Source organism: Monomorium pharaonis, chromosome 4, assembly GCF_013373865.1.
Source record: "Monomorium pharaonis isolate MP-MQ-018 chromosome 4, ASM1337386v2, whole genome shotgun sequence".
Taxonomy (NCBI): Eukaryota; Metazoa; Arthropoda; class Insecta; order Hymenoptera; family Formicidae; genus Monomorium; species Monomorium pharaonis.
In genome coordinates this window covers 27,485,831-27,499,796 of record NC_050470.1, presented here as the reverse complement: position 1 = coordinate 27,499,796, position 13,966 = coordinate 27,485,831, and the positions used below count along the sequence as shown (strand labels likewise).

Here is a 13,966-nt window from a genome sequence, read left to right as displayed (position 1 = left end):
AACACATGTACTAAAGCGTATGTCTATTTTATGGATTAATTAAATAAAAAATATGTCAAAAAAACTATGTATGTAAAAAAATAAAGGATTTGTTATATATCAAGACTAAAATAATAAAATATGACAACACTGACTATTAAATGTATAAAGCGCATAAAAATTTATCGTAACATACTATAATGTCCGATTTTATAAATATTTTTATAAAAAGATTTTGTTTATCATTTTCAATTATCATCAATTTTAGATAAAATTGTATAATTATCGTCCACCGTATTCAAAGTGACTCCGATTCATGACATACATTAAGCGTGTTACCGAATAATTAACCTTTGTTGTGGCTGAACAATGATTCAAGATACTTATGGTATTCCATAAAATAAACAGCAGGAAATCATTATTTTGCGGACATAATTGGATGAATTTTGCATAGAGAAACAGAGAAGGAGAGGGAGAGAGGAGAGAGAGAGAGAGAGAGAGAGAGAGAGAGAGAGAGAGAGAGAGAGAGAGAGAGAGAGAGAGAGAGAGAGAGAGAGAGAATGCATTACTGACGTAAATGGAGCATAGTTCCATCAAAATTAAACAATCAGCAAGTTTAATAAATTGTTATTGTATGGACTTTGTATAATATTTTCAGCTTCCTGTCATATCGCTTATACATACTATGAAATTATTAAGCCATTAAAACATAAATTATAACGTTAGTTATTATTTTTTAAATGTAAGTTACACAAAATAAGATAACTGTATATAAATATTAATTATTTAAACATATTTTGTGATTATTTTTATATACTATAAAACAGAACTAAAATATCAACAATTTTTGTTAATAAAATATATTTTTAATGTATTTACTTGACTTATACTATTGATGAAAGATGAAATAATGTAATCAAAGGATCAAGGCTGGAAAATATAGGATAAAGAGAATCAATTGAAACACTGGAATAGAATCTGATCATATTGATTGCGCATGTTACTAACAAGCAATTGGCGTTTGCAAACCCCATGTCTCAACGCGCCAATTGAAACTACGCATCAATAGATGTCGATTTTGATTTCACAAGAACAGTAATATCCCAGCAGATTATTAGATTATAACGTAGTGGCAAATTCAATCGAAAGCCCGATTTAGCAAATCAAATGTAATCATGATACATGTATTTGTCGATTAGCTTTGGATCAATGCTTTGAATAAACGTCACTTGTCCAAAGTACTTTCTACTGATTGTACATTTCATGGACTTTGCTGCTCCATTTATACAAATTTACAGATTGCATTAAAATAATCATCAATTAAACACGTTTAATTACTTTCTTTTTAATTCACATCACACACATACACACACAAGTAAAATGTCATATATATATAATAACATCCTAAATTTATTTATGTTATATTAACTTCTCTTTTCAGAACCGTTCAAATGTGTCGGATAGTGCTCATTTCAAGCAATGAGCGCATCAATGAACCATACAAATCTTTGAACGCAACAATTAAATCTCAACGAACCATCACACGAACAATCGCATGCGCCTATCAAAATTGCGTAGCTGCGTGTGAAATGTGCCGATTTTCGGGGACCTCGTGAAGACCGACTCGATGAACCGCGAAAGCGGTTTATCTAATTGATATTTTTGGAAAGTTGGGATATGTATTTCGCGCGCTTTTCAATTAAACCAACGTATGCCTATTCCTTGGCGTGAATGTTACGCACACTCGCTCGATTATACGCGCACGTGTGTGTATGTGTGTGGTGTGTGTTCGTTCTCTAGATGTGTATGTGTGTGCATGTATGTATATGCGCGTAGGCGTGCACATGACGTGAAACAAATGGCGATATTAATTACCACGATTTGCCATCTCCCATACTGAAATCGACCTCTATTAATCTAAGCTTACACCTTTCGTTTGCCCACACCTTGCTTGCCTCGTGAGAATAGATTCGTCTTTGTTTGATCCTATCGATATTCCTCTTTTGTTTATTAATTTTTAATCAATTTCTTCAATAATCTTTAATAAAAACTATCTTCTGCTTCATAATTATCTACATACTCTCAGAGACAAATAATTTTTTTCCGCAAACAAACTAATATTATTAAAGTTATCTTATTAATATAATTAATATATTAACATATTGATAATAATCTGAAAGAATACTTAAGAAATAAGGCTAGACACAAAAGCAGTGAAATAAATAAGCAATATACTGCATTATGTATATATATTGTATGTATTGTGTGTGTGTGTGTATATAACACACACACACACACACACACACACACATATATATATATATATAATATTATATATCAGATATGAAAGACTGTATGTATTCTATCGTACCAACAAATAAAATTTGAACTGCCTATTTTTTATTTTTCATGTCACGTTTCCTTCAAAACAGTCAACGAGATCGATATACATATATAGTACAACTAAGCGAATATTTGGTATTGACTTTTCACTGCGGATCATTCGTTACATGGAGTAACATTAAACGATGCGATTGGTTTACATTTCTAGCGAGAAACATGTTTTTTGTTAAACATTGCTGTCGTGCATTTTGTACAGAGTTCTACTTTCAAATTTGTAGTTTATGATACCTCAACCTGTTAAAATTGTATAAACAGCGTATTATCATACAACAAAAATTTTACAATACATAAAAAGTTCTAAAATAGTTCTATCACAGAATAAGGGATGATAAATAATCTTATAAAAATAGAATATTATTATTAAGTTATTATTAAAAACATATATATATATATATAATATTTATCGCAGCATCACGTTTCACATTATAATCACCTTGTACTACAATTAAATATTAAAACATTATTTTATTTGCATAATAATTCCACTAACTTTTAAATAATTATGAATTTATAAATGTATCTCATTTGGCGTAACTGTAAATAATATAAAGCATATGTAGAGACGTACAAAAAAATTTTTTAAATAAGTTTTAAAAGTTATATTATAATCGGAAAATATACTTTTAATTTGTATATGAATGTATCGATTATTATCATTTAATTAGGAAAACATGTGGAGTTTCACTCTCCCTGGATGAGTAGTTCTAATAAAAGAAAAGTTTTGCAGAAGATGAAAAAAACTCGCATAATTTATTGCTGTTCTTTTACGGTCTTTCGCACGCTTCATAAATTATGCGATGATATATGACAAGGCAAAAAAGTATAATTCTCGTATAATTTTCCAAAGTGACACTGCGTGAGATATATCGTAGGATCCAGTCTTGGAAATGAAGCCAGAATGAACAAAGTTAAAGGTACATAGATGATGATAGGATCTATGTCTACGGGCGAAATATGATCAGCGTGGTTCGGCGAATCGCGGAAAGAGGATGGATCGAAATAAAACGACTTCTATCCTAATCTAACACAATTTCCTCCCCTTTTGACCCTCTCGAACTGCGCACTCATAACTCGGTAAGGTAGATTATCCCGAAGAGTCTGTTTCACTTCGCGTTCCAAATCGGTTTTGTTTTTTTTTCTCCTCCCCATCCAATCATTCGTCGCAAAAAAGCTTTTCAATTCTTGACCGAACGATTTAAACGTTTGCACTCTAGAAATCGATTTCGCGATTTACGTGACGGGATAATGTTATTTCATTCGCGAGGCGTGTTATTTCGTTCCCTTCTCATCGTTAAAATGGTTATCGAACGATTAATACTATTTTAAAGTAAATCTTCTTACCGAGATTTACATTCGCTAAAACGAAGTATTACGTCGATCTCAAATTACAAAACTGAAAAAGCTTCAAAATCATCCAAGTTCCTAATGACAATTATGCATTATATTCAATTTTCATCATATGGATGAATACCATTCACGATAATCGATAAGATAAGGCTTTTGGATAGTTTCCCCAGTAACATCGATACAGTAACAGCATCATGATGATCGACATATTGACCAATGTAGGAAGTAATAGGCAATTTCTGCATCAAATAAGCTAATACATCAATATCATTACTCAAAGTCTCGAATCGTGATATCAAGCCGAGATAGGAAACTGTCCCTTTCCGCCCATATTTCACATCTTGAATACAATCTATAGTATCTGATCGTAGTATCCCAGCACTAGAATACTGTAATGAAGATTCTATTCATTTCATGACAAATGCGACGTTACATTAACTAAGTGAATCATCGGCAGAGCATTAATAACACTGTAGCGTATATTAGGTACAATCATATAAGTCTTTCGCGCAATTAAAACAAATATTGCTTAGATAATTGTAATTACAACGTAATAATTATTTTCATTTATGAATTGTCATTTAATATAGCTTTTTGATATGATAACAGAAACTTGGTTATTGAATAAATTTGGTTTGTTTGAAGTATCTATACTGCATTTATAATTATGAATTTAATCGTAAATAATTAATTAACTGCAAAATAATGCACAATTAAATAATATTAAGATAGAAATTTGCAAAGCTAAAAGCAGAACAACAAAATAATGTAAAATAGGGAAGACTAAAAAGTAACAAAGCCTGAATATCGAAACCGCGCGTAGCACAGAGCCCCACGCTTGATAAACCCGATAGCGATTCATCACATTTAACCTTATTCACAATAGAGAGCCCACTGGAGCTAGCCAGCCGGGAGATTAACAAAAAAAAAAACGGGCGGGAAAGGGCACGAAAGGAAGAAGCAGAAAATTACTCGCTGGTCCCAGCGAAATTGAAGCGCGAACTTCGTCGACTAACCCACACCTAGCCCATTCTCGCCATCATATATTCGCTGCCTTTGTCTCCAGGAACTGATGCGGTATCACATGTGTAAAAGTAATATCTGGTATGCGAGTACCAGTCAAAGGGGTCCTCCACGTTTGAGTTATAAGGCCAGGCTGCGTTGAACGTGGGCGCTCGAACATGAGGTCGAAAGAGGGACCACACATACATAACACGTACAACCGCAGACGCGTGTACACGCATAGTAGGTGGTGCGAGAAGAAGAGCATCGCGAGAATATATGAAACGGCCGCATGTATATCTGCGCGTATATATGCGTGTCGGGGACAGAGGGTTGATAAACGCCTCTCCCGACCACCCCCTTTGTTCCCCTCGTCCCCAACCGTCTTCCCCGCAATCATCTCGCCGTCGCGGGTATTCATAAACTACTCAGACAACGTCTGAAACTTTACGTCACGGCCCAGCGATGTTCTGATACGAAATAATAGCGAGCGCATAGTAATGAAGATCGCGCATGTTCATGGGTAGTACCTGACCTGTCCTACGGTCGTATGTAAGCGTTTCTGTTCCATTACGTATAGAGAATTATTCGCATGCAAAACAGAACTAAATCGTGCAATTTATTGCGCAAATGGAAAGGTTCTGACATTTAAAACAGAGAAAAGCTCTGTTAATGATGAGAAGATTAAGAATATATTATCTTTAAAAGACAACGTGAAGAAAAGCTATTTGATTATTATTATTGTAATTTGCGAATGTCATATTTAAACGATGTACAATACTGAAAGAGATTAACAAGATATTTTTGTGTATTAATTAGATAATAAAATAAATCCTATACACTGAGAAAAAAATTCTTAGTTTAACTAAATTTTTCAACTTAATTTCTTTAATTCAAATATATACTTCAGTCAAATATGTTATAAACACTTGAATTAAAATTTATTGACTTATTTTTTATCTCAGTGAAACTAAGATTCTTAGATATCTACTAGCGACAATAAAATTTGAAAATTTAAAAAAAGCCTTTTTTTAATTTTACAGACACATGGATAGACAAACGGCCAGATCAATACTAAAATTATAAAATAGTTTACTACGCTGCACTACTTAATAAAGCATATTATATGTAATATATACTATCGCTCAAAAGTATTTGCCCACTTCAATTTTTGTACGTATCTCATGCCTTTTAAATTTCTAATTCCACTATATTCTCTTTATACATTCTCTTTATATAGAATATAAAATTCTGAGTCAAGATTATTATTAAGCATAGTATCTAAAAGGTAAAAAAAAGATTGAAATTCACATCTCTTAAAAATTTCCATCATTTAAGAAAGATTTAAATAAGAAAGTTCTTAAACAAGCTTTCTAAGCAAGCTATAGTGTATACGTCGTATAAGTGTACAAGACATATCAGTTATTTTTATCTCAATAAATTAAAAATTCTCGTTATCTTTGTTTGCTCGCAGCGACTGTCCTCCTCTGACCAAATCAGTCATAATCAGGGAAAGTCATCGCCACGTAACCGGACAAACCGGCCAAATGCTGATTTCGAAGGTACAATTAGATCGACCGTTTCGTACGAATGAGCACGGGAGCCGACGCGAAACAGGCTAAAATAAATAAACGCCATAATTCACGTTCAACAGTTACGAACGATTCAATTCGCGATTGGAACTGGTCCAATGGCAGTAGGTGATGCAGGGGGTCGGGCGTGCGGTAATAGACGGGGTGGTATGCATTACGTGCGCGCGAGGGTGGCAAATAGCTCGACTTCGCAAGCGCGCAACGATGCGACGAGCATTCTCCGAAATTAATTTAAAAGACAGTATTTCCTATCGCGGGCTTAGCACCTGCATAATCTCGTCGCGCCCTCGCAATTTCACACCAGTACATTCTTCCCTTCCCTTTCCTCCCAATCCGACCTCGTTGCCGGTTCAAAATAAGTGGATTACCTTAACTTGATAAAATGAGAATCACATTTTATCGCGTTAAAGGAAAACCTTCCATTTGCCGTCTTACTCTTTCTTTTCCCTAGATTTGAAATCATTTATTTCTCTTTGTTCCGGATCACAGAACTCCCGCCTCTTACATGGTTTAATTCCCCTTTTGACTATCTTTATTCCTCTATGACTCATTGCTTCTTTTTCAATCTCTCGCATAACAAAGAAAAATACAAAGACAAAGAAATATAAGAAAATATTCATTGCATTCGTGCATAAAGATTTCAAACAACGATGTTCATCATTACACGATTACACAAAATTCGTTTTAAGCATCGGAGTTCGTTAGTAGAGAGGTACAACAATTTCAATTCACCTCGAGAAGCAAGCGCGAGACGGGTGCACGGAAATAGAGCAAAATCGTACACACTTAATTTCACTTTGCACTTCGCTATCTCGTTCACTACTTTACACCGTTGGCGTTTTCGCGGTAACCGGGGCGTAGCCGGTTGTACGTGCATCGGATGCACACGTAATGCGCACTCCATCAGTACAGTTGCGGTTGAGAGCACTATCGTCGGATAGGGAACAAAAAAGCGGAAAGAGAGAGAGAGAGAGAGAAAGAGAGAGTGCGACGGAGGAGAGGGAAAGAGAGACAGTTACGCGAAACAAGTGATTATCACTTTGTCGCGCGAAAACCCGCTTGCTCTCGAAATTATTCCGACCCTACATCGTTTGCTGCATGAGCGTGCTCATGCGTACTAATACCGCCCAGAAGAAACATCCCCAACCAACGGATCATTCGCGCTTAAATTTCTGTGTGATAATTTTGCTAAACTAACGTGCCCATCTAAAACTGTGACGGCCCCCTTTCGTGGCATTAATACAATTTATGGAGAAATCTTGAAAGGGGCGTATTAAAAAAAATCCCAAGATTACAGATTTGTAAAGGATATTCCGAAGGATTAACAAAAGCGCCGGAGTAGACGAAATTTACATTTATCGTATATTCTTCTTGCTCGCGAGATAAATTATCTCTGAGAGAGAGAGAGAGGGAGAGAGAGAGAGAGAGAGAGAGAGAGAGAGAGAGAGATCCATGCGTTTGCCATTATTCTTTGCCGTAGCAAGACAGGATAATCCGTAATCTTATCCTAATGAATGTCCAGTTAAATTCAATTCCTTGGGAGTATATAACGTTTCAACATGCGCGCAAGTTACGGAGAAACCAGATTCCAATGAGATTTCTTTCATTGGACTCTATTGCCCGCTCTACTGCCACGCTCAATTATGATATTAAACTTCCCGCTGACATGGATGCGGAGCAATTTCGCGGGATTAAAGTTCCATACAAGTTCACAAACAGCGTTCCGTCTGTAAGACGCAGGAAATGAGAGGCTTTCCCGGAATGCCTCGTTGCGTTTATTCTCAATGTTGAATTATTTCTTTTGAAACGTCCGGATCAAAACCACCGCGGATAGAAATAATGATGCATCCGCGGCATTGAAATAAAAGAGATAAAATAAACTAACCGCTCAGCAGCGGTAACTCGGCCCGCTACCTCGGTATTCCGCGATATTATCCGTGACATTACCATAACTGAAAGCCGTACCATGACGACCTCTTAGTAGGGAAACATGACAATGGATAAAGTATTACGCCAAGACGGATATAAATTGGATGTGGCAATAGATCCATCTGTCATATAAGTGAACAAAGATAAACCGATGCTGAGATTTGAATAAACAGAGAATCTGAATAAGCTTACTCTCAAATTCGTTCGACATATCAATTTCTCGTAAAACTTGTCTGATACAAAAAGACTCCTCCGTGAATCGAGTTTTATTTTAATGTTTTATTTTAATGTTGATTTCGTATCAGAAAAATAAAATTCGACTATTTAATTTTTTGTAATTATTATATATAGAATCTAGTTAAACATAATTTGAAATAAAATGCATAATTATTATTGATTATTTTAAATGTCTGATACTTATTGTTGGACACTTCAAGTAATCGAGTTGAAAGGAGCCTTCTTTATAAAAGTAGTCTATTTCTTCTCTCTATTTAATTTCATATCTATTACTTTATTTATATACCTAATTCATGTGCCAAATTTATTAAAACAGAATTAGGATAATATTGTAGTAATTATAAACAAATGGTTATTGATCATTATCATAATAACATTAACCATAATTATTTCAATTTATACTGAATAGCTACAACTATACTTCAGCTACACTGATACTTGCTTAACGCTTCAGAGGAAATAAAGTAAAATAGAAAATCTTAAACTTTCTTTCAATAGGAATATCAAAAAAACATTTATCATGCTACTCATATTTGTGTCGTCGATGTGGCTTTAAATCTTTTCATTAAAGAATTTCGGGGGCAATAATATTCACACCTCGTTGATACACTGTGCATGAGCGGTGGTTGTACTTCCTAGTCGATAATCCTCCACCCACATTCACTGTTCTCCGTAGCAGACTGAGTCTATCTATCCGCATGTCTGTAGGATAGTTTATTATTCATTGGGGTTGCATCTCCAACGCGGATAAACGGCGCATTATTTATGCATTAGCCCGTATCCTGGCTGCCCAACGATCTGGACCTCTCGACCTGACCATTGAGAGGATTCCGTCTTTTCTTACATTTCAGGCCGTCAAATTTTCTTGCCTAATTATTCCCGCATACGTAGAATTCCTATTTAGATCAATCGCCCTCTGACTTGAGTGTGTATATGTGTATTATTTGCGGATTATTTTTACATCGTTTAAACTTGGAGAATTTTCGGATTGCCTTAGACAAAAAGTTAATCGGAAAGTTATTGACTCGAGAAATTCTTATAATCCTTCTTTAATCTTTAATAAAAAGATAAGACGATTATAGCATTATGCGAATAAATGATATCGTGTGTCCAGGGCTGATGATAACGTAAAATATGAAATATAAAATATGAAATGAGATTCGGAGTTTGCTAAGTCCGCTTTGCCAACTAAAATGCTATAATGCCGTTACAGATTACATCTAACATGCTTCGTAAGAGCGATCCCTCGTTAAACCGGCTCAGCTTCCTCGATTTGGAAGCAGCGCCGTGATAGACGGGTAGGAAATGCGATCGCGCCTCTATCGTCGGTTTAAATCGAAGTCCCGATAGTTCGCATGGCGCGATGATTAATGGCGAACGTCTGTCCTAGACAATTGGAATATAAAATGCGCCACGGAACTAAAGGAATCTCTAAGCGAGATGGTATGAATAAAATAACCATTAATTTCGACGGATTCATACGCGTATGAAATTTGCAACAGGACACCTTTGTTCACTGCAATTATATTGAAAATGTCATTAACAAAATTTCGAATGGATATTTAAAATACGAAATAAACATAATATGTAATTTAATTGTACTAATGAAGGAAAGATATTTAAATTGTAATTTTCGATTAAATTTTTTCATTTAAAACATGATATTTATAATTCATTTTTTTAATAATAATTTTTATGGCATTTTTCTTAACGCTAAAACATGTAGATTATTTTATATAAATCATACTTGTAAGATTAGTATATTTATGGCGCGTATTATCCGTTCTAAAATCTGTTTCTATTAACCAAAAATTTTAGTATGTTTTCATAATTTATTTTATACATTCGCGCTGTGTTCAATTTCCGTATCATGCTTATGCGGGCATGTTTTTATCCGAGAATTTCATATTAGGGTCACAAGCAACGCGAATAAAGTTCGAAATTGTCCCACCAAATTATTACGTATTTTCGCATTATAACCCTTTTGTTTTAAACTATACGGTATTATGGGTTGCACATTTACATGGTCGATTGTATACATATCCCGGTTTTTGTATCCGTGCATCGTGTTTCACATTTTGATACCGGCTCCTTTTGAATGCAACGCTCATTATGATGCATTTAAATGATCTCTCGTGTATCGTGCTGTAATTTATTAAAATTTGTTTGCTTAAATATTCACTAAACTACGAAACAACGTGTGTATGTGTATGATATCTAATAAAGCTAAAAATACTTCCAAACAATTAAAAACGCAACTATAATTGTTGTATAATAAAACGTTTACAATAAAAATTATTCTATTATTATATAGATTTAGCAATTTAGCAACATTAAATTCTCGAAAAATATAATTTTTCAATAAACATCTATTATCTATTTTTTTAATGCTTTCTACAATTCTAATAGTAATCTACATTCAAATCTAAATAATTAATTTAGTTTATCTCTATAAAACTTTAAAAGACATTTCTTAAACATTGAAAATAACTACGTAAAATTATCATTTCCAAATTTTATTATTTTAGTTTTAAAAAACAAAAAATACAAAACTTTGTTTACTATTACTTCAAATCGTGCTTTTTATTTAAAAAAAATTTTTTTCGGCTTTTCTAAATATTACTTGTTTGCACCAAGTGTGTATTCAATCTCTTTATACGTATAACATAGTTCGATCTTGAACAAACACACTGCACAACAATTGTTAAACTTGTTTTGAGCTGTTTGTAGTTTCCGTATTGAAACGCCAACCGCAAACAAAATAAAATCTGACATATTTCGACAAATATTTTACATAATATATTTTATATGTTGTATACATAGTTTTTCAAGATTTAAAAGTTAAAAATTAAAAATCCAATTGTATTTTTAATCTAGTTACTTTATTTTATTTATAATATTATAAATATTGTAATTTGTTTTTCACTTTTGATGTGTTGGTTTATCTATTTTTATGCCAAATTCTCAATGAAAATTTATCCGATTTTTCTCCTTCAATTTTTCTTAAAATCTTTTGCTCCAACGCAAATACGAAAAACAAGAAGCTTTCGTTTCTGACATACGTCGAATTTTTGATACTCAAAAGAATACGTGACATGCATATGGGCACGTGAGCGTAAGGATACAGCTGGAGTGCACGCGAAAGAGAGTCGAGCGCGATTCAGATTTTTCTCAACCGATCTCGATCTTCAAATGTCGCCGCACGTTTTGCATCCGACAGTCGAGACATAATCTCGGTCGCAGAGTTGCCTGCTCTTAGCAAAACAATAGTTTCGACTGATAATCTCGGACTATGTTTTAATCTGAAAGAACACCGGTACGTCGCTGATTGCATTGCACAGTAATCTCAGTTTTTATCGCATCTCGAGATTGGTGGAGGTGTCAGAGTGGGGATTGTTACGTGCCCCCCCAACTGCCATGGATATCGGGGTCAGGCTGGTGCGACCTGCATTATACACGCCATCACGTATAATCTCGAGAAGAGTAAGAGCGCGCGGACACAGGGTCAACAAGAAAAAAAAAGACACCCGCGCAATATCCCGACATGCTGTCATCAGTCGTTTGATATATCGACTACACGAAACGTAAACAACGATCATATTTATCGGGATTTCTTATGCAGGTACTCATTCGTCATAGAAGTTTCGAAATACGCCGCAATATCGGTCCTCAGTAAATATACATAAGGGTAAAACTTCTTGCAATCTATTTTTTTCCTAAATTTATCGTAGCACATATAATACTTCTGTGAAATAATTGTAATATTAAAATATTAAAAATCATTGCTAATTTGCGATCGTTATTAACATGATTAACAGCAATCATCTGTTTTATTTACATTTAACATGAAACCCATTTAATACGAACCATCACGTTTAATTCATTTAAATACAAGCCATCAATTTGCTAAAATCGACAACGTTTAAAATGTTCGGCCATGATGTTTGTCGTGAGCTCGGCATGCAAATATCGCGTCGATATTTAGCGGAATAAAAAATATTGGGGAAAGAATATCGTTCGCGATAACAGAAGCCATAAAAAAATTCGATATCAGCTACTGACTACATCAATCGACTCGCTGTTTTAATTAATAGCCCGAAGGATAGTATACACACAGCCAAATGTTGCCGGATTGGAAAAACTTCTATATTGCAAAACAGAACATCGACGCGCTTATAACAGCGCTACTACGCCTTTGTCGATCCAGCAATTAACATAGCCGTGTATATCTACCGGGTCTCGTCAAGGCTTCCTTCAATCTTCGAGGCAATATCTAGGGCCTGTTCGTACGCCTCTTGGTTAGCGAACTGCAGGTGCTACGCTGTGTTTATCACCATCCTCGCCCTTCACTGGCAATAATTAATTACCCTAGAAGACCTTTTAAGTCGTTGGCCACGACGCGACGCAATTATCGCGAACAGCCTCATAATGACGCAAAATTTATGCATTGTAACAAACTTACGGTACAACGACGCCATTAAATCACGCGTAATGCTCCGAGAAGCTTTTCTTCGGGTCTCCCGATAGAAAGGTCTACCGATTTTCGCAAAAGTTGCGCCATATGTAGGACGAATCGATGCGCGACGGTGCCACCTTCAATATCACTGTCATTTTTGGATTGATGGATGTTTTCCCATGTCGGTCAAAGTTTATAACATTATTTATTTAGTCCAAAAATTTTCTATGCACCTTTTGTGTGACCGTGTAATTCTTTATTTCTCGGAACTCAATAAAAAAATCAATTTGTTATTAAAAATCAAATTAAAAAAATATTTTTCTGTACTTATACAAATAATCTACAATTTGCAAAATAAGAAAACTTAATCTGTAACTTTATAGATTTTTTTCATTCCTGAATGCAAGCTTAGTTTCTTAATTGCGATTATTTATGCAATATATCACGCGCATATATTTGGCTTTCAAACTTACAAAACACATTAGAAACAATGTCCAGAATAATCGACGTCAGCATAAATTCCAGAATGCCGTGATATTAACGGAATAATAACGTTAGGTCTTCGTATATCGGTTACGAAACTACGGGAAACATCAGTGCTGGCGAAATCTGGGCCAGCTTTTTCTCGAAAATTGCACTGTTGGGAAACAGCAAATGAGAATCGATCGTTTCATCAAACTCTTGGTATGAAAAAGGAATGCCACAGCAAAGTCACTCATAACTTGAAACCGATGCGGGCGCGCACAGCTTACGAAAATAAAGTGCGCGGATTCGCAGTAATGAATCAATCAGACAGATTACTCACAGTTTGTGAGCGCAAATTGAAGTATGCACGATAGAAATCAAGGAACGTAAATGCTCTGCTTATCAGTCAGTGTACATCGATATGTTGAAACCGTGCATTGAACGTTACGCGATACAACCGTGTAAAACCGAGTTAAAAAACGCGGTTTTAAACGAAACACACACGAATGAAAACACGTCGGGTTTTCGATGCGGAATTAATGGTTTCATAAGTAAT

The 13,966-nt window shown here is 34.8% G+C and overlaps 1 protein-coding gene across 5 annotated transcripts in view; it reads right to left on the bottom strand.

The window, feature by feature from the left end:
* Window positions 1–13,966, bottom strand: part of LOC105836926 (basement membrane-specific heparan sulfate proteoglycan core protein) — a 190,820-nt gene that overhangs the window by 156,097 nt on the left and 20,757 nt on the right. The gene's annotated exons all lie outside the window — the stretch shown is intronic.